Here is a 14,145-nt window from a genome sequence, read left to right on the forward strand (position 1 = left end):
AACAACCACTGTAGTCAGGAGGCATCTTCAATGTGACAGTGAAATATACTTCTGAAACAAAGACACATGAAAACAGGTCATGGGATAAACTAAATGTACTAATTATTATTAGATATAGTTCATTATTGTTAAGGGGAGAGAGGGCATCTTTACCCTCTCAAGACTTTGTTTAATAAATCAAGGCTCTTCCCCACAACTCGATAAGGGGAAGACAAAGAGAATGATTTAGATCTTGGCAGTGATACCACCAAACCGCAGATGTGACGCACCCGAGAAGATGGCCAAGACAACAGTGTTCCACCCACCGTATTTAGATGTATTGCGGCTGAGTCTCCGACCACGTCAAAATGCTCTACCTAGCCATCAGGGCGGCAAGGTTCCCGCCACCCGTATTTAGGTGGTGTGCTTACGGAGGGAGGACATCACTAGACCCAAAGGACATCAGACAAATACACACACACACGGAACCTTTGCAATGTGTCCCCCCTGCATCACACACCCCACATACATGCCATTATCCATTGCCATTACACAACACCTACATGCAGCAAACGCACACTGACGTACATCTATGAAACAACATACACACACTATTGACGCTGCACCCACACACCCAATACAACTACATAGTCATCTATACAAACACATGTATGCACAACTACACACATCATGACAATGACTGCCACGCAGCAACACAATATACACAACAATAGCAATGCCATGTGGAAGTGGCACACACACTGACACAACCACATCACCTGCCTCCAACTCACCCAATCACATTGCACACTCACATATACGTACTGACTCACGCACAACTCAATGCTCAGTTGGCAAGTGTGATTGTACCATCATTGTGGTGCCAGCATTCATTTGGCAATGCATACTGACGTCATAATGACAGTTGTGTATATGTGCAATATATGTTGTGTACCAGTGTGAGCCCATCCATGTCTGACCCACTAACATTTCTATGACATGTATATGTATGTCTCTATACTGGTCCTGTGCAGTGACCCCACCAATGTACTTAGCCAATGCAAGCTCCCTAATTTCGTGTACAGCAACCGGGAGGGAGGGAGGGTTGGGACGTGTTTTTTCAAGTTCATGTGGCAGCAGAGACAGAGAGTCCTGTCCGTAGGAAATTGTCCTTTTTGGCAGGGTTACCCGCCCCCCTCACTTTTTGCTTGATATTGATGCTGACTTGACTGAGTGTGTGCTGGGATCCTGCTCACCAGGCCCCATCACCAGTGTACTTTCCTAAAACTGTACCATTGTTTCAACAATTGGCACACCCCTGGCACACAGATAAGACCCTTGTAAAAGCTACCTGTGGTACCAAGGGCCCTGAGACCAGGGAGGCTATCTAAAGGCTGCAGCATGTATTATGCCACCTTAAGGGACCCCTCACTCAGCACATGCACACTGCCTTGCAGCTTGTGTGTGCTGGTGGGGAGAAAAAGGTAAAGTTGACATGGCACCGCTCTCAGGATGCCATGCCCACCAACCACTGCCTGTGCCATAGGCAAGTCACCCCTCTAGCAGGCCTTACAGCCCTAAGGCAGGGTGCACTATACCACAGGTGAGGGCATAGCTGCATGAGCAATATGCCCTTACAGTGTCTTAAGTCCATTCTTAGGGACTGTAAGTGCAGTGTGGCCATATTCAGTTCATCGGCTGGGAGTTTGTCATCACAAACTCCACAGCTACATATGGCTTCACTGAAAGCTGAGAAGTTTGGTATCAAACTTCTCAGTACAATAAAACCATACAGATGCCAGTGTTAGATGTATTGTACAATGCACCCAGAGAGATTCTTAGAGATGCCCCCTGAATTTTGCCCAGTTCTTTAGTGTAAGGCTGACCAGTCTGTGCCAGCCTGCCTCTAAAAAGACAGGTTACTGACCTCATGGGTTGGGAGCCTTTGTGATCTCTGAGGCCAGAAAAAATGCTTGTCCTGGGTGGAGCTGCTTCACACCTCCACCCTACAGAACTGTAACACCTGGTGGTGAGACTCAAAGGCTCAGGCCTCCTGTTACTGTGCCCCAGGGCACTCCAGCTAGAGGAGATGCCTTCCCCCCCCGGACAAAGCCGCACTTTTGGCAGCAAGTCCAGTGGGAAAATTAGGTAAAACAGGGGAGAGTGACCACTCCAGCTAGGACCACCCCTAATGTGTCTAGAGCTGAAGTGACCCCTCTCCCTGCAGAATCCTCCATCATGGTTTGGAGGACAGGGACCAATAGGGTTAGGAATGTGTCCCTCCTCCCCAAAGGGAGAGGGCACATGAAGGGTGAAGCCACCCGCAGGGACAGTAGCCATTGGCTGCTGCCCCCTGTAATGCCCCTAAACCTAGAATTTAAGGGCTCCCCTGAACTTAGCTCACCAGATTCCTGGTGACCTCAAGATAAGAAGAAAGAAAGACTGCTAAGCTGACCCCAGAAGAGAAGACTCTAGACACCAATTGACTTGGCCCCAGCCCTACCGGCCTGTCTGTAGCTTCAGAAGTCCTGCTACAAGGCGGCGACGCATCCTGCAGAACCAGCGACCTCTCCAAACATCCAGAGGAATGCCTGCCTACCAGAGGACCAAGAACTCTAGAGGACAGTGGCTCTGTCCACAAGAAACTCCAAAAAGGACTCCAGAACCGCCCTGGATCCACAAGTCCTGCCCACTCTTAACCAGACGCCCACGGCCCGTGTCCAGGTGGGCCATAGGACCAGAGCAGGTGCCCAGGCAATTCTGACCTTGTGTGCACCCTGGGTTGACCTCTCCTGGCCTACACGACTACGCCTGCAGCCTAATTCCAGAGGAACACCCCGACTGTGAGAGAACTGGATGAAGATACCCAACGCATAAAGGTACCCCTGAATCCGCAGCCTCCGGGACTTGAGGAATCCAAACGCCGGTCCAGCAACGTTCAGCAGGCATTCCTCCTCCTTGTACAGCCTCTGGTTTCCCAGAACCAACCCCCTGGACCTATCCTGCAGCATCTTTGTGACCCCTGGGGTCCCCCTATTGTAAAGAACTGGGAGCCCGATGATGTTTGCACCCTGCACCCAGCCACCCCTGAGCCACTGAGGGTGTGTGTTTGGTGCTAACCTGTGGACCCACGCTGCTCACCTAAACCCTCCAGGTCTGCTCTCCAAAGTCGAAGGTACTTACCTGCCTGCAGATCTGTTTCTGGGTGTCCCCAGTCTCCACAGGATCCCATTCTAAATCAAGCACCAACTTTGACCTCTGCACCCAGCCGGACCGTGTTGCTGGTGGTGCACTTTTGGGGCCAGCCTAATCTTTGACCTGTGGACATCCTAAATCCTGAAGACTGGAATCGTAAGTCTTGTACTTACCTATTTTCCGTGCTAATGCTTTCCCCACCCCCAGAACTCTATGGACTCCCATAGAAAACTGCACTAAGTGTCAACGTTTGAAATAGAAAATTGCTACTTACTTGTAAACTGACTTTTCTGCTAAAACCAAACAAAGTACGTTTGATACATATGCTTGATATCTGCTTACAACTGTACTTACCTACAACAAGTTCTTCTGGTTCTAGTAATAAAGTAACAAAATATATTTTTGCTATATAAAAACAATTGACCTGGAGTTAGACATTGAGTCGTGCAGCATTTATTGACTGTTTGTGTACAATAAATGGTTTCCACTACCCTCTGATAGGCCTAACTGCTGACCACACTACCACAAGAGAGAGCATTAGTATTATCTACTTTAGCCTCGGTTTAACCTCTGAGGAACCCCAGGACTTTGTGCACATTATATCCCATTTTGATATAGTATATACACAGAGCCAGCTTCCTACATTGGTTGCAGCGGTTGGAGCTATGAGTTTGCATTTGCTGGACTACTCAGCCAATATCTGATCTCACACCGACATTCCAAGATTGCCTTTAGATTCAATTGATTTTTTGAATTGACAATTTTTTCCAAATTTTTTAAAGTCCTGCTAGGTCCTTGGTTAAGTTTCCTCTAGCATTTCATTTGAGATTTAAAAGTTATTATAGGTTAGGGGTAAGTAACTAGACATAGTTCTTAGTTCCTAAAAGTAATCCCCAACTTTAGCAACAAAATGAGAAGCACAGATGACGTGGTTGTGGAGCTCAACCTCACCCCTTACCTCCATCTTGGGATGAGAAAGTTAAGGTCCCTCTGAAGATTAAATTAAAACTTGTTCGAACCCTACCAAGACTAAGCTCCAGCTGGCAGAGTATTGTTACGACTCGGTCGTCCCATTTCCAGGGGGCGCTGTAAGGGGACTGTCAGAAGCCTGGGAATCACCTTGAACACCTATCTAGAGTCCCTTGCTGACTCCTGTTTGTTTCACTTTTCACCATGGTACACTTGTATAGTACTACATTTGCTTCTTGGGACTGCAAATCCCATAATGCACAGCTTGGTAGTCAGGAAAACCCGGATTCTGTTTCCCATTGTCTTCTATGGGAGAAGTCCAGTTGCTCCTTTTCACTGGATCCTCTCCTCCAGGACTTGCAAGTGTCCGAAACTACACACACCTGTGACCTCTCCTGTGCGGCCCAGCTTGGAACTGCTTATAAGCAGCCATTTCCTCAAAATCCCTGTCGTGCATCGGACTTCGATTCCTTTGTGTTACAGACCCTTTGTCGGATGGTGTTCCAGTTTTGTTCCTGTTCTGTTCCAGCTTGATCCTGTTTCCTGTTTCTCTGCCCTGCTCCTGATTGTTCCAGCCAGAGTCTGCTCCCTATCTCTTAGCCTTGTACCTGTTTGTTTCTTCCAGAGCCTGCTCCCTGTTTCTCTGCCCTGCTCCTGCCTTGTTTCAGCCTGAACCTTCTCTCTGTTTCCCAGTCCTGTTTACTGCTCATTTCCTACTCCCTGTATTCCAGTCCTGCCCTTGCCTGTTCCAGCCAGAGCCTGTTTTCAGTTTCCCAGTCCTGTCTCTGTTTGTCCCAGCCAGAAGTTTGCGCCCTGTTTTCAAGTCCTAGTCCCGCCTTTGCTTCAGCCTGAACCTGTTCCTAGTTCTTGCCTCTGCCTCTTTGTTTGTTCCCTTCTGTTTCTGTTTCTTCTCGGTTCTTTGTGTCTGGTAAGTGTTCTATCAGTCTTCACCAGTGTATACGTGTCCTCCTGTGTACTGGGGTTGGCTCCTGGTTTCCAGGAGGCAATTCCAGCCCCCATTCTTGTCCAGTGTTATACGTTGTATTTCGTGCCTAACAGTGACAGTGTGCTATTGCTGTTTTCTCAGGAATCGCCACTGTGTTTCCAGCTGGACCCACAAGAGCGTGTCCTGTGTATGTAAGTACTATCCTTGTTTGTGCTCTAGGGTCCAGAGACAGAATCACTTCTGCTGCCTCCTTTCTATGGGGCTGGCAGGGTGACTATCTGTAAGAGCAAACTGCACAGAGGCATTGATATTCCCTGTCACTGTGAGAGGTTCTGCGCCTTACTCTGTGTACAACCCCAGCGTATTTGTCCACTAGTAATCCGTTTCTATTTGTTCACACAAGGGTTGCTCTGCTTTCACTTTCCTGTTTCCTGTGCCTGTCATAGCTGTCCTTTCCGTGTACGCCTTTAGCTGCTCTTCTGCCCCAGCACACTACCTCTTTAGGATATTCGGTGACCTCAAGGGGTGTCCCAACCAGAGTCATGATCAGACCCGCCCGAAACCATGACAGGTATACTAAAGAACACCATACTGAGGAGGAAGACCTCCCCTCAGATGGGGAAAAAGTTAGGGATCAGGAGGATGAACTTCCCCCCTCCTAACCTAACTAGGGAGGACAGGGCCCCAAGGTCCCGTCTCCAAGGATAGTCCTCACAGTATCTAGGTCTCCCACAGGGGAGCCCAGCTCTTCTGGGAACATTGAGGTCAGCCCCAATGAAGAGGGCCTCCTTTTAGCAAGGATGGCCAAAAGGTTAGCCTTGGGGAGACAGCTCCTGGCTATAGAAAGGGAGAGAGCAGCAGAAATGGGCTAAGCACCCATTAATGGTGGCAGCAACACAACAGCTAGGGACAGAACATTCTGATACACCTACAATCCCCAAAGGGATTGCCCCTAAGTATGAGGAAAGTGATGACATCACCAAGTGGTTCACAGCCTTTGAGAGGGCCTGTGGAACCAGAAGATTGAAAAAATCTCATTGGGGAGCTCTCCTTTAGGAAATGTTCACAGGTAAGTATAGGCTCCTCACACTCACTGGTGCAGATGCTGAATCCTATGACACACATGAAGGCTACCCTGATTGAGGGCTTTGGATTCACCACTGAGGAGTATAGAATTAGATTATGGGCTGCTCACAAAACCTCAAGCCAGTCCTGGGTTGATTTTGTAGACTACTCGGTAAAAAACACTAGATGGTTGGATAACTGGCAGTGGAGTGCATGACTATATGATGGTCTTTAAAATTTCTTAATGAAAGAACATCTTTTAAGTAACTGCTTCAATGACAAGTTGCATACATATCTGGTAGACCTAGGTCCAAGTTCTTCCTAAGAATTGGGAAAGAAGGTAGACCATTGGGTCGAGATTAGGGAGACAAAGACTTCCAGTGGGGGTGACCAAAAGAAATGGGGTTCAAAGCCTCCCCAGGGGAAGGGTGGTGAGACACCAAAAATCTCATCAGGAGGGTGGGCGCGAGCCTCTTCACAATCTTCACATGGGCAAAAGGGTTAAAACTTTGATCTCAAAAAGGCCTGGAGTTTCAACTGTAAACAGAATGGACACCAAACTGGAAACTTGGCCTCTCCCAAAAAGAATTTCCCTAGTTCTCCACCAGCTAGCACTGGTATAGTCAGTCTCCAGGTTGGATCAACAGTGTGCCCAGAGCAAATTGGGGCTCACAGTGAAGCTACTTATGCTGCTAAGGGTGGGGTAGATGTTGCCACTCTTACTGTCTGGCTCCCTTGTATGAACAAATACAGAAAGCATCCCTTAATTAATGTGACCAAAGAAGAAGCCCTGAGAGATACAGGTGACAGTGTCACCATGGTGACAGAAAAACTGGTTTACCCAGGACCGTATTTGGCTGGACAAACGTATCCAGTCACCCATGCTGACAATATGACTAAGGTCCATCCCATGGCTAGGGTGACCTTAGAATGGGGAGTAGGTTACGGGCCTGAAATCCCAGTAGAATGTCTGCTAGGGAATGATTTGGAGTCCTCCGCTTGGGCTGAGATAGAACTCAAAACCAATGCAGCCATGCTGGGAATCGCTGAGATGGTGTGTGTAAACTCTAGAGCAGAGAGCCAAGCACGGGGTGAAACAGAAGTGTTGGAGCCTGGAATAATGGTCCAACCTTCCAAGAGAAAGGGCAAGAAGACTGAAGGGACCAGCCTCTGTACAGCAACAAGCACAAGACTCCTCTCCCCGCTCCACCTTCTGCGCTCCTTCCCCTTCTCCTTGCTTCCTCCTTAGTTTCTTCTTTTCCCTCCGCTGCGTCCCCTACGGCTCCAACCCCTTCCCCCCTCCTTCTCACTGTTCCTTTCTGCCTGCCTCCTTAGTTTTTCTCTTTTCCCACCGCTGCGTCCCCCCCTGCGGCTCCTCATCCCCCCTCCTTCTCACCGTTCCTTTCTGCCTGCCTCCTTAGTTTTTCTCTTTTCCCACCGCTGCGTCCCCACCCACCTCCCCACTCCTTCTCACTGTTCCTTTCTGCCTGCCTCCTTAGTTTTTCACTTTTCCCACCGCTGCGGCCCCACCCCCATGCCGAAGGAGCGCCAAAGGCAAGCCCGTCTGCGCCCGTCCACACCTGGACCGCGCTCAGCGCCAGAACCCCTGGCCCCAGAAACAGCACCCCGCCAGCTTTCGCTACAACGCCGACACCCTCCGCGCACTCCACACCAGCCGAGACACCACCTGCTTCCAGGCCTCTCCAAAGAGCACGCACGGACCCTTCTCCTGCCTCGAATTGCAGCTTCACCTGCAACAGAGCCCACATACCTCCAAGGATCAAGACCAACCACCTCCATTGCATACTCCTCAACACCCGCTCAGCACGCAAGCACACCATCGAAGTCTGGGACCTGCTCGACTCCACCTCCCCGAACGTGGCCTTCCTAACCAAAACCTGGTGGAACGACTCCTCAGCACCCGACATCGCCATAGCCATCCCGAACGGATACAAAGTCGCTCGCCGAGACCGCACCAACAGAACCGGAGGAGGCATAGCCATCGTCAACAAAGCCACCCTCGAAATCAAAACCACCCCGGCCGACTCCTTCAGCACCGCTGAACTCCTTCACTTCCAAATCCACAACGACCCCAACACCACGCTCAGAGGAACACTCATCTATAGACCCCCAGGACCCAGGGCACCCTTAAGCAACGCCATCGCCGACCTGGCCAGCACTCAAGCACTCGCCTCCACAGACTACATCTTCCTCGGGGTCCTGAACTTTCACCTCGAAAACAACAATGACACCAACTCAACCACCCTGACCGAAAACCTCGCCAACCTCGGCTTCACACAGCTCGTCAACACACCCACCCACACAGACGGTCACACTCTTGACCCCATCTTCTCCACAAGCAACCACGTCACCTTCAACCATACCACCTAACTCTACTGGACCGACCACCACTGCATTCACTTTACCTTCAAGAAACAGACAGAACACCACCTCACCGAACAACCACCACGCCGCCTATGGGGCAAAGTCACCGAACTTCAACTAATCAACGCCCTAGCCCAGAAACCGCCCGTCAACCCCACCGACCCTGACATCTCGGCACACAACCTCAAGCTATGGATCACCGACTGCGCCGACCGCCTTGCTCCACTCAGAAAACCCTCCAACAACCACATCAACAAAAAAGCCACCTGGTTCACCGACGACCTCCAAACGCCACTGCCGAAAACTCAGCAAATACGGCTACTCGAACGCACTCCAGACAACCACACGGCCCTCAAGGATGCCACACGCAAACACCACCAACTCATCAGGCTAGCAAAAAGATCCTCCTTCAAAACCAGCCTAGAAAACAACGCCCACGACTGCAAAGAACTTTTCAGCATCGTAAAAGAACTCTCCAACCCTAACGCCACAGTCAACTATATCACCCCCTCCCAAAAACTTTGTGACGCCCTAGCATCCGCCTTCCACCGAAAAATCATGGACATCCATGACAGCTTCAACTCTCCTCACACTCCAGACGCTCCTAACCCACCCACCACGAACTCCACCCGCTCCAGCCGACTGACCTCCTGGACCAACATCAGCGACGACGAAACCCACAAGACCATGAACTCCATCCACTCTGGATCACTATCAGCCCCTGCCCACACCACATCTTCAACAAAGCAGACACGGCCATCGCACCACACCTACGGAAAGCCATCAACATCTCCTTCGAAACTGAAAGATTACCGGACAGCTGGAAACACGCCGAAATCAACGCTGTTCTCAAAAAACCAAAGGCGGACCCCAAGGACCAGAAAAACTTCCAGCCCATCTCTCTGCTCCCGTTCCCGGCGAAGGTCATCGAGAAAATCATCAACACTCAGCTCACTCGGTACCTCGAAGACAACAACATCCTCTACCCCTCCAAGTCCGGCTTCAGAAGCAACCACAGCACTGAAACCGCCCTCCTTGTCACCACAGACGACATCAGAAGCCACCTCGACAATGGAGAAACATCAGCCCTCATCCTCCTAGACCTATCAGCCGCCTTTGACACCGTATGTCACCACACCCTAAAATCCCGTCTCCAAGCAGCAGGAATCCAGGACCAGGCCCTCAAATGGACCGCATCCTTCCTCACCGGCAGAACCCAAAGAGTCCGCCTCCCCATACCAATCCAAAGCCTTCAACATCATCTGCGGCGTACCCCGTGGCTCATCCCTCAGCCCGACGCTGTTCAACATCTACATGGCCCCCCTCGCACAAGTGGCCCGTCAGCACAACCTCAACATCATCTCCTACACCGACAACACTCAACTCATCCTCTCCCTCACCAAGGACCCGCACACCGCCAAAACTAACCTCCACGAGGGACTAAAAGCCAACGCCGACTGGTTGAGGGACAGCCGGCTAAAACTGAACTCGGACAAAAAAGAGGTCCTCATCCTTGGGCGCAGCCCCTCCGCCTGGGACAACTCATGGTGGGCGTCCACGCTGGGTCCCCCACCGACAGCGCACAAAACCTTGGCTTCACCCTTGACTCCTCACTCTCCATGTCAAAGCAGGTCAGTGCCATCTCCTCCTCCTCCGCATGCTTCACAGAATTTACAAATGGATCCCAACAGAAACAAGAAAAACAGTAACCCAGGCCCTCGTCAGCAACAGACTCGACTACGGCAACGCCCTCTACACCGGTATCTCATCCAAACTCCTCCAACGCATCCAAAACGCCTCCGCCCGACTCATCCTCAACATCCCTCGCCACTGCCACATCACCCCCCACCTAAGAGACTTTCACTGGCTCCCCGTCAACAAGAGGATCACCTTCAAGCTCCTCACCCACGCACACAAGGCACTCCACAACACCGGACCATCATACCTGAACAACAGACTCAGCTTCTACACCCCCACCCGGCATCTCCGTTCCGCTAACCTCGCCCTCGCCTCCGTCCCCCGCATCCGGCGCAAATCTTCCGGTGGCAGATCATTCTCTTACCTCGCCGCCAAGACCTGGAACACCCTCCCGCCGGATCTACAACAGACCCAGGACCTTCTTTCCTTCAGAAAACTACTCAAGACTTGGCTCTTCGAGCAGTAGCAGCAACCCCTCCCCCTCCCCAGCACCTTCAAACCCTCACGGGTATGTAGCGTGCTTTACAAATTAATTGATTGATTGATTGATTCTCAGGAAGACGTCTTAACATCCTCTGAAGCAACTGAGTACATGGAGCTTGATCCTTATCAGGTAGAGGTCTTGGGCCCAGGGAGACCCTATATGGACCAGCTGTTGCAGGTACAGAGAACCTGTCCCACTCTTGAAGGCCTGAGGCAGCAAGCAGCTGCACAGGAGAATGGAGATGTCAGTGGATCCCAAAGGGTCTACTGGGAGGAAAGGCTCCTTTATACTGAGGCCAGAGACCCCAAACTTGGTGCAACCAGGAGAATGTTAGTGCCTCAGCAGTTTAGGGAATTAATCCTCACTTTAGCACATGAAATGCTACTAGCTGGGCATTGGGGCTAAACTAAAACATGGAATAGGCTTGTCAGCCATTTCTACTGGCCCAACATGTCTCAAAAGGTGGAGTTTTGCAGCTCCTGTGTCACCTGCCAAGACAGTGGTAAGGCAGGTGCCCCCCTCCAAAAGAACCCCCTAATTTCACTACCGGTGGTGGGGGTTCCCTTTGAAAGGGTTGCTGTAATCACCCACAGCTCCAGGAAACCAATATACACTGGTAGTAGTGGATCATGCTACCAGGTATCCTGAAGCAATTCCCCTTAGGTCTACTACAGCTCCTGCAGCAGACAAAGTAGTTATTGGTATCTTTACCATAGTAGGGTTTCCTAAGGAGGTGGTTTCTGATAGAGATGACAACTTTATGTCAGCTTACCTAAGACACATGTGGAATAACTGTTGGGTGACTTACAAGTTCACCACACCATACCATCCACAAACCAATGGACTTGCTGAAAGATTAAACAAGACATTGAAGGGCATGATCATGGGACTCCCTGAAAAACTCAAAAGGAGATGGGATGTCCTCCTGCCATGTCTGCTTTTCTCTTACAGAGAGGTGCCCCAGAAGGGAGTAGGGGTTTCCCCCTTTGAAATTCTGTGTGGCCACCCTGTTAGGGGACTACTAGCACTTGTGAAGGAGGGTTGGGAGAGACCACTTCATGAGCCTAAGCTAGATGTACTAGACTATGTGCTTGGCCTTCGCTCCAGGATGGCTGAGTACATGGAAAATGCATCCAAAAACCTTGAGGCCAGCCAACAGCTCCAGAAGCAGTGGCATGACCAAAACGCTGCACTGGTGGAGTTTAAACAAAGGCAGAATGTATGGGTTCTGGTGCCTGTGGCTCCCAGGGCACTCCAGGACAGATGGAGTAGCCCTTACCCTATTGCAGAGAAAGAGTGAGGTCACCTGCTTGGTAGACTGAGGCACTAGCAGGACACCCAAGAGGGTGTCTCATGTGAACCGCCTCAAACTCTACTGTGACGGGGCTGATGTAACCATGCTGATGGTCACTGATGAGGATCAGGAAACAGATTGTGAACCTCTCCCTCACCTCCTCTCTCATGACCCTAAAGATGGATCAGTTGATGGAGTTGTCTACTCAGACACCCTCACTGCCCAACAGCAGGCTAACTGCAGGCAAGTCCTACAGCAGTTTGCAGGGCTCTTCTCCATGACCCCTGGGCAGACCTACCGGTGTAACCATGGTGTGGACACAGGAGACAGTTTGCCTGTCATAACTAAAATCTATCGGCAGTCTAACCAAGTCTAAGAGAGCATCAAAATGGAAGTCCACAGGATGCTGGATCTAGGGGTTATTGAACACTCTGACAGTCCCTGGGCTAGACCAGTGGTCTTAGTCCCTAAACCTCATTCTGAGGATAGAAAAAAGAGATGAGGGTTTGTGTTGACTACAGAGGTCTCAACTCTGTCACCAACACAGATGCACATCCTATACCAAGAGCACATGAGTTGATAGACAGATTAGGTGCCGTAAAAACCCTCAGTATATTTCACTTAACTGCAGGGTACTGGCAAATCAGAATGGCACCTGGAGCAAAAGAAAAGACTGCATTCTCTACACCTGATGGGCATTATCAGTTCACTGTTATGCCTTTTGGTTTAAAGAATGCCCCTGCCACCTTCCAAAGGTTGGTGAATCAGTCAGGCATGGAGCCCTTCGGTGCAGCATATCTTGATGATATTGCTGTCTTTAGCTCCCCCTGGTGTGATCACCTGGTCCACCTGGAGAGGGTTTTGTAGGCTCTGCAATCAGCAGGCCTCACTATCAAGGCATCCAAATGCCAGATAGGGCAGGGAACTGCTGTATACTTGAGCCACCTAGTAGGTGGAGGCCAAGATCGACCATTACAGCCCAAGATCCAGACAATTATGGACTGGGAAGCTCCAAAAACCCAGACTCAAGTCAGGGCATTCCTTGGCTTGACTGGGTATTACAGGAGGTTTGTGAAGGGATATAGATCCATTGTGGCCACCCTCACAGAACTGACCTCTAAAAAAGATTCCCAAAAAGGTAAACTGGACTCTTGATTGTCAAAAGGCCTTTGACACCCTGAAGGAGGCAATGTGCTTAGCACCAGTTCTCAAAACTCCAGACCACTTTAAGCAGTTCATTGTGCAGACAGATGCCTCTGAACATAGGATAGAAGCAGTCCTGTCCTGGACCAGTGATGATGGCCATGACCAACCTGTTGCTTTTATTAGCAGGTAGTTACTCCCCAGAGAACAGCGTTGGAGTGCCATTGAGAGGGAGGTCTTTGCTGTGGTTTGGTCCCTGAAAAAGTTGAGATCATACTTGCTTGGTACACGCTTCATTGTGCAAACTGACCACAGAGCTCTCAGATTGCTAATGCAAATGAAAGGTGAGAACCCTAAACATTTGAGATGGTCAATCTCCCTACAGGGAATGGGATTTTACAGTGGAACATATACCTTGGACTGCCCATGCCAATGCAGATGATGACATTTCCAGGTTTTTCCACTTAGACAATGAAGACTCTGTTGGGAAAGGTTAGTCTCATCCTCTTTCGTTTGGGAGGAGGGTTGTGTAAGAAAGTGCCCCTTTTGGCATGGTTCCCCTCGTCCCCACGTTTTGCCTGAAATTGATGCTAACTTGACTGAGTGTGCTGGGACCCTGCTAACCAGGCCCCACCACCAGTGTTCGTTCCCTAAACCTGTACCATTGTTTCCACAATTGGAACTCCTCTGGCACACAAATAAGTTCCTTGTAAAAGGTACCAGTGGTACCAAGGGCCCTGTGACCAGGGAGGGTCCCTAAGGGCTGCAGCATGTAATGTGCCACTCTAAGGGACTCTTCACCAAATACATGCACACTGCCATTACTGTTTTCTCCCCACCAGCACACACAAGCTGCAAAGTCGACATGAGAAAATGTACATAAAGTTAATCATACACCATAGCTGCTAGGCATCTGTTTATCTTTATTATGTTGCCATGTGCTCGACAAACCTCTTGAACTTTGATGCTTGACCTTGTGCTCGCAGC

The sequence above is a fragment of the Pleurodeles waltl genome, chromosome 5 (genome assembly GCF_031143425.1).
Source record: "Pleurodeles waltl isolate 20211129_DDA chromosome 5, aPleWal1.hap1.20221129, whole genome shotgun sequence".
Lineage (NCBI taxonomy): Eukaryota > Metazoa > Chordata > Amphibia > Caudata > Salamandridae > Pleurodeles > Pleurodeles waltl.